Below are 8,412 nucleotides of genomic sequence, written 5' to 3'. Positions count from 1 at the left end.
AGACATTTACACTCATAGCAGATTTTGAGTAAAACGTCAGTAGATGCAGAGTGGGTCTCGGTCCGTGGTCCAACAGCTCTGCACAGGAGGGGTGGCCACTGTTCTACCGTGGCTCTACGCCTCTGCATTCGGGTGACGGGACAGGGCTGGACTTCACGGCTGACTCCAACCGTCGGCTGTCCTGAGAATGGTTTTCTGTGGTTTTCCATTCTTCTGCACTAAGGCGAATGCCGGGACAGTTCCTAGTATAGGCTACGGCCGCCAATCCCCTCATCTTCTCCGAGCATCTCCTTCACCGTAACATATCTCCCGGCCTGAGAGACGGCGTCACCGTCTAAGAGGCCTGCCTCCCCCTTCACGGGAGGAATGACAACATTTTAGTAGTAGTAGCTGAGCAAAACAATCAATCAATCAATCAATCAATCAATCAATCAATCAATCAATCAATCAATCAATCAATACTGATCTGCATTTAGGGCAGTCGCCCAGGTGGCAGATTCCCTATCTGTTGTTTTCCTAGCCTTTTCCTAAATGATTTCAAAGAAATTGGAAATTGATTGAACGTCTCCCTTGGTAAGTTAATCCAATCCCTAACTCCTCTTCCTATAAATGAATATTTGCCCCAGTTTGTCCTCTTGAATTCCAACTTTATCTTCATATTGTGATCTTTCCTACTTTTATACACGCCACTCAAATTTATTCGTCTACTAATGTCATTCCACGCCATCTCTCCACTGACAGCTCGGAACATACCACTTAGTCGAGCAGCTGTTCTTCTTTCTCTCATTTCTTCCCAACCCAAACTTTGCAACATTTTTGTAACGCTACTCTTTTGTCGGAAATCACCCAGAACAAATCGAGCTGCTTTTCTTTGGATTTTTTCCAATTCTTGAATCAGGTAATCCTGGTGAGGGTCCCATACACTGGAACCATACTTTAGTTGGGGTCTTGCCAGAGACTTACATGCCCTCTCCTTTACATCCTTACTACAACCCCTAAACACCCTCATAACCATGTGCAGAGATCTGTACCCTTTATTTACAATCCCATTTATGTGATTACCCCAATGAAGCTCTTTCCTTATATTAACACCTAGATACTTACAATGATCCCCAACAGGAACTTTCACTCCATCAATGCAGTAATTAAAACTGAGAGGACTTTTTCTATTTGTGAAACTCACAACCTGACTTTTAACCTCGTTTATCAATATACCATTGCCTGCTGTCCATCTCACAACATTATTGAGGTCACGTTGTAGTTGCTCACAATCTTGTAAATTATTTATTACTCTATAGAGAATAACATCATCCGCAAAAAGCCTTACCTCCGATTTCACTCCTTTACTCATATCATTTATATATATAAGAAAACATAAAGGTCCGATAATACTGCCTTGAGGAATTCCCTTCTTAATTATTACAGGGTCAGATAAAGCTTCACCTACTCTAATTCTCTGAGATCTACCCTCCTACCTTTTCTTACAATGTAAATACAATAAAAGGATAGGAATGAGTATATCAGTAAAAATTAATTTGTTTAAACCGGTTTTTGGAAGTTTAAATTCCGACATCGGTAAAGTACATAACATTTACACGTAATATTTCTAAAACATTTCTAAAAATATCTAAAAATATTAAGGCCGAATGCGTTAATTCCGTGGAGCTGGTAATTTTTATTATAAAAATACATTAAAAATCTATGGATTACCCGTGCCGGTCCGTGGGTCACTTAAGACCCCTGTCATGAATGCCGATTACGAGGCTACACGGCAGACCCACCTCTGTTTTCATAGAGGTACCATTCAAAGAGGGCACGCAGTCCTAACAATAGACCTTATCGCACTGTATACCTAAGCAATGAGCAACATACGTTAAAGCTTCATTAAATACTATTATGGTAGCTCTCAACGAAACGTTACTCGGTTACACTGAAGTTGCCTGCTCCTGGAATTCGGATGAATTAAATGCGTTTCCTATTTAAAAAAAAGACACAAAGAAGTATTTTTTTAAAATTGTAGTATTTTCTAATCTAACTTAACTCACGCTTTTTTTTAGATGAACTTTCGCTTATCCCAAGGGACTAAGCTAATACATAATTCCATGTAATTCATATTTCAACACAATAGCAAGCCGCTTTTAGTATGATAACAGAGTCGATTCATCAGGCATACTGATATATACAGAGTGTCTCAGGAGGAATGGTCAATATTCAGGGATATGACAGGAATTATCATTTGAAGCAAAATACTTCATATGGATATATACCCTATTACGAATGATTTCCGAGAGAAAACACATTTCATGTGTATTTGTTTTTGCATTAGTGGCATGTATGTATGTCTTATTCATCCAACTTCTTTGACGTTTTGAAATGGGTACAAGTTTTCCGCATGTATTGTTCGCCATACACAGTGTTCGTGGGACACTGATACGTGCAGAAAGGTCACCGTGTGCTGATAGTCAGACTACACTGCACAGGTTGTCAAACTACACGTTCAGCGGGAAAATGGGAACTTGGAAGAATACCTGTTTCACTCAAAGCTCTGGTAAACACTCTACGATCAGGAATTTGAAGTGTCGGAAAGCACCGACGTATTCTTCGACAGCATCAGGAGCTCTACCATCGCAGAAGCTGTAAACATACACACCATATCAGAAAATTCTCCATTAGTGTAGATGTGTGGCATTTTATCCAGCGCGTGTACAAACACAGTTAACCGATGCTTCTCTCTGATTCACTCTCAGTCCCTCGCACTACTTCACCCGCAACACATCACGGACAACTGCGTGCTCCACGGGCTGGTTTAATGGCAGAAAGACATCCCCAGCAAAGTGGTTGAAAGCAACGAGGTAGGTTGGGCTACAATAAAACGTCTAAGAGGTTGGGTGGTAAAACACATACGAGTGCGCCACTAGCCCGAAACAAATGCATATTAAACGTGTTCATCTTGGAAACCGTTCCGAATAGGGCATATATTCACATAAAGAATTTTGCTTCATATGATCTTTCCTGTGATATTCCTGAATACTGACCATTCCTCCTGGGATACCCTGTATTTAGTCTATGCTACTTTTCCTTTACCGATGTAATCTCATTTACAAAACAAATTGCACACCATGAAAGAGCCATCGCAGGGATACGGAAATGAATACAGCTACAGGACATGGTAGTATAAAGAAAATTTTAAATATTGTACCACACCAAACATTTATTGCAGGATAACAAACATTTGTAGGGTGCATTTAGTGCGGTGTTGGACCATTCGTATCACGGGGACAGGCGACGGTACGATCGGTCATGGTGCCATACGAACGTCGAATGTTGTCCTGATAGGTCCTGTCACATCTGGCACAACTGACCCTCCACATCCGCCGTAATTGCCGCTGGTCGAATTTGCCGTCCAATTTAGTCCCAAATATTCCCGATGGGTGAGAGTGTGGAGACCGTCCTGGCCAAGGAAGCCATGCTGCCCGTTCCTGGGAGAAGTTCAAACGTATTTAGCTATGCTCTGGTTATAATGGTAGATGGAAGAAACGCCGCGACAAAAGATCCTGTCCTGTTTTGCTAGCCTAATGTATATTGTACTGGTGGACAGAGATGTGTCCCAACTACCTTGACGTGTCTATGGATGGTATGCAGCGGCGACTGTAGAGTGCTTAGAGCCTGTCGCACGATAAAACAATCGTCCCTGCTGTTGGTCTGCCGGTGTCACCCAAGGCTTTTCGGCGCGTTAGCGTGCCCTCATGTTTACACTGCGTCCAACACCGACGTACCATGCAGTCAGAACGGCTCAAGTGGTGAGCAGTGCCCCGACATATCCAACCTGCCTCTCTTTTAGTCCGACGATCTAGATGGTCAAAGGCTTGTCGAATGTGTCGTTGAAGAGTGCTGCTTGTTCATTCTTGTTAATTCGGGATTAATTTTATGTGCGTATTTTGATACATTACTCTCTTCGATCTGTTCCCTGACAGATCGTCGCTGTTCGGGCGAACGCTCTTCCTATCAATTATTTGCTTTGAGACTGGTCGCGCCCGCCAGCCATGCATCCATCTGACAATTTTCGTTGTGTTCATTTTCGTATGCTACTGTGTAAAGGAAAATGAAACTTAAGTGCATTATACTGTAAGAGTGCGTAAATAACGCGTGCAAACATACATTTCTAGAGTGCGTTACGTAAGGTTCATTTTCCTTTACACGTAAGCATAGGAAAATTAACACAACGAAAATTGTTCTGATGGATTGCGTATTCATATGTGGCTCGGAGGCGTGAGCAGTCTTAAGGAAATTAATGGATAGGAAGAACATTGTGAGATATAACCATTTGCCCGAACAGCGACGAATTATTGACTTCTTTCCAGTTATTTGGAGTCGGCATTTGGTGTGAATCTGGCCTAGTTTTATGGCACTATAGCTGTTACCTTACATTCGGGAGATGACAGGTTCGAACTCCACCATCGATAGCCCTGAAGGTAGTTTTCTATTATTTTCCCCCAATTTCACGCCAGGCAAATGCTGGATTTGTACCTTAATATTAAGACCACTGCTGCTTCTTCTACCTGCCCGATTGTCGCCGAAAACGTATGTGTTAAACCGATTGGAAAAATAAAATCCTCATCACTGCTGACTAAATGAGGCGCACAAAAATCTGAGGGAAGATAGTGTAATATAATTCACCACATTAGTATTTACTGTAGATAGACATTTGAGTTACTAAGAGACAATTCTGAAAACTAAACTATGGATCTCACTGGAAAAGTGTCAGAGGATGAAAACCTGCCTGGTGGCCATGACCGTTAAGGGGGGTTATGACTGAAATTTGTGGAATTTATGTCGAAAAATCACTTTTTGAGTTTTGTGCTTAAAAATTAGCTCCATGTTTTCTCTATCAGAAAATGTTATAAATTTCCTTCCAGCGCCATTTTTAAACCTCCCAGCGGCTATTTAAAGGGAGAGCGCGTGGGATGTAATGTCCGGTCCACGCCCTCTTTCTACTGAGACGCCACAGTCTTCGTTGTTGTTGAGTTGTTTGTTCGGAATTTTGAATATTGCGCGAAACATTTCCCTCTGAGGACGACAGACACTCAGCTACGCAGTCTCCTTTCATTTGTTTACTACGTAGTCAAAATAAATACTAAAATAAGAGAAATAATTTACTAGTCCAGCAAAGGGAACTAAAAATGTGTTGCAAAACAAGAGTAGATTTATTTGAGCCACACAAGTGTATTTTCAAGGTTGCATATTTTCTCTTCTATCTTTGTTTACATTTTTCAGTTAGTATTTATTTACATCGCGTTGTGGACGCATGTTCTTGTTTTAATTTGTATACATTTTGCTCGAGAAATCTTATTCCTGAGTGATAAAATTATTTATCCAGTGAAAAGCAGTACCTAAGTTCATTTTACTGTGTATATATAGTGTTAATATTTTAAATTCAGTGTATATAACGAGATAGTGCTTTGTTTCGAGTGTATTGGTAGTTATATACTTTGTTAGGTTAGGCAGACATCCTGTGTTATGATGGATAAAGGGCCCAGAACTTCTTATAGGTCAGAAAAGAAACGCCCTTCTAGGAGAAGTCTGGCTGCAAAATTGAGATATTCAGCAAGGAAATGTCAGGAGGTAAAGCCATGTACAGCTCCATTTAGGCCTAGTGAGGAGGTTCCTGTTTCTAGTACCTTACCACCTCCAGTTATTACTGTTTCAGAAAGAAAAATCGACTCATTTTCTGATTCTTACCCTACCTCTAAATGTTCTAATGTTGTGCCTGTAAATTACACCTTAGTACATAGTGATGTGTGGAGTGAACTTGTGAAAGAACTACTATGTGGTGAGTGTCGAACCAAGTCAATTTTCATTCAATTTAGAGAAAGCCATGGTTTTTCCTCTAAAATTATTGTTAAATGCAGAAATTGTGATTATGTTTCTGCAAATGTATATAGTTCTCCAAGAGTGAAAAATAATAATTCACAGAGGCCTGCTTTCCATGTCAACAATGCTATGGTTGAGACATTTAGCACTCTAGGTAAGGGTCAACGAGGGTTGGAAAAGTTCTCAGTTGGTATGGGCATGAACACTTTAGGACCTAGGCCTTTTTCAGCCCACCTGAAACTTTTAATTGATGAGGGAAAATTAATGAGGAAAGAAGTACTAGATATGGCTGCACAAGTTGTACGCAGTTCTCATGGAGCTAATGACAATGAAATATTAGATATTTGTGTATCATATGATGCGAGCTGGCATAAACGTGGTCACACATCCAACTATGGAGTAGGGTTTGCTATTGACATTCAGACTGGTATTGTGCTAGATTACCATGTGCTGTCAAAGTACTGTCAGAAGTGTGTGGTAGCTGAAAGGGACTTGGGAAAACATAGTTCAGAATTTGATATATGGTATGAAGGTCATAACAATTCTAGTGAGTGTGAAAAGAATTATTGTGGGTCCTCCAATGCTATGGAAAAAGATATTGGAGAGATTCTGTGGAGGAGGTCACTTGGCAAGGGGTTCCGCTACACTACCATGTTGTCAGATGGGGATGCTAAGACTCATGTTCATTTAAATCAGATTCAAGTATATGGACCAGGTATCACCATAGTAAAGGAAGAGTGCATTAATCATGTATCAAAACGCCTTGGCACTGCTCTTCGCAATACTGTTAGAGATTGGAAGGCAAAGGGTGAAACACTAGGTGGGCGGAAAGAGGGCAGCTTGACGGAAACCACCATGACCAAGCTTGGGCATTATTTCAGACATGCCATAGTCAACAACATCCCAGATGTGGCTAAAATGAAGAGGGCAATTTATTCTACCCTTAGACATTGCATGTCAACAGATCTCAACCCTCAGCATATAACTTGCCCCAAAGGTGTCGATTCTTGGTGCTTCTTTAATAGACAGCAGGCAGAGGGGAAACCAGTTGACAGTCATAGTCGAATGACTTGCAAGCTTAGGCCATCTGTTGTGACCAAGATTGCACCAGTATATCAGCGACTGGCTTCAGATGAAATGTTGCGACGTTGTTGTGCTGGTAAGACCCAGAATGCCAACGAGTCACTTCACAGCATGGTTTGGTCTAAGTGTCCGAAGGAAGTATTTATTTCCAAGTCAAAACTTGAACTAGGTATACTCAGGGCAGTCTCAGAGTTCAACATGGGACACTACAAGACAGCTGAGACACTTCATGCCATCAGGAATTCACTTCTTTCTTCAACCACCCAGTCATTGTGTAAATCACAAGACAACCGTCGTGTAGCTCGGAGCAGGAAGAGGACCAGTGAACAACACAAAAAGGAGAGAAAACATCACAAACTGGTAAAAATATCAACAGAAGAAAGATTTAGGAGGTCTGAAGGTGCAACGTATGCTGCAGGACAGTTCTAAAGTGAGTTGATTTTCTTATGCATTTTTCTCACATTTGTTTTTTCTCATGTATTTGTGTCTTAAAAATGCTCCTTGCGACACAATTGTGACCTGAAATGAATGAAACTTGGTGAGTCTACTCTTATATGTGCTAGGATGGGAAGTTATCATAGGTTTTGACATGGACTGGTTTTTTCTATTGATTTCCTGATGTAGAATTTGGGTCATGCTGTGAATTTTTAAATAAAAAATTTAATGAAGATTTCAGAATTTCTGGAAGGAAAACTATAACTCTGATAACAAAACCGTTTATAACTTTTGTTTCTGTATGCAAGAGCTACATTTCAGCAAATTTTTAGCTTCATCAGACAAAAACTTCATCGCAAGGGACTTTTCCGCACGAGTGCATTTTAAATGACAAAAAAAATAACAACTTCAGAACCAAGGTACATACACAGCTAAAATTTAGTACAGGGTCTAACTGTATTACAATACATGTGTACATAAAATTTGGTTCCAATAGCATGTAAATTGTAGAAGTTTTCAAATTCAGTCATAACTCCCCTTAAGGCGTCAGTTCTATATGGTCTGACACCGTGGTTAACGGGTTCGAGTCCCGTTGGTCGAGAAAAGTATTCACCATCAGAATATTGGGCCAATGGACATACCATGTTGAATACACCGGTTCTCGTCCGATCACCGCAGTTAAGCAACATTGGGCGTGGTCAGTATTTGGATGGGTGACCGCTTCGGAACACCACGTGTCGTTGGCTCAGTTCCCTTTTCCGGTCTAGAAAGCCAAGAATAACGACCGAGGGGATTCGTAGTGCCGACCACACGACACCTCGTAATTTGCAGACTTCGGGTTGAGCAGCAGTCGCTTGGTAGGCCAAGACCCTTCAAGGGCTGTAGTGTCATTGGTGGTGGTGGTGGTGGTGGTGGTGGGGCATCATAATATTGGCCGGCAGGCTAGGAGAGGTGGTGGTAAACAATTTCTAATAACTAGATTACATGCCAAAAGCCTGGATTCAATTCCAGTGTTCATATGGA

The 8,412-nt window shown here is 41.1% G+C and overlaps 1 non-coding gene across 1 annotated transcript; it reads left to right on the top strand.

Annotated features, from left to right (window-relative positions):
• Positions 1 to 8,016: 8,016 nt before the first annotated feature.
• On the top strand, positions 8,017 to 8,135 carry LOC137500694 (5S ribosomal RNA). Its single transcript, XR_011018203.1, has one exon. It is a non-coding gene; the product is annotated as a 5S ribosomal RNA (ribosomal RNA).
• The last annotated feature ends 277 nt before the right edge of the window (positions 8,136 to 8,412 follow it).

This window comes from Anabrus simplex, chromosome 4 (genome assembly GCF_040414725.1).
Source record: "Anabrus simplex isolate iqAnaSimp1 chromosome 4, ASM4041472v1, whole genome shotgun sequence".
NCBI classification, from domain to species: domain Eukaryota; kingdom Metazoa; phylum Arthropoda; class Insecta; order Orthoptera; family Tettigoniidae; genus Anabrus; species Anabrus simplex.
This window is presented reverse-complemented; position numbering and strand designations above follow the sequence as displayed.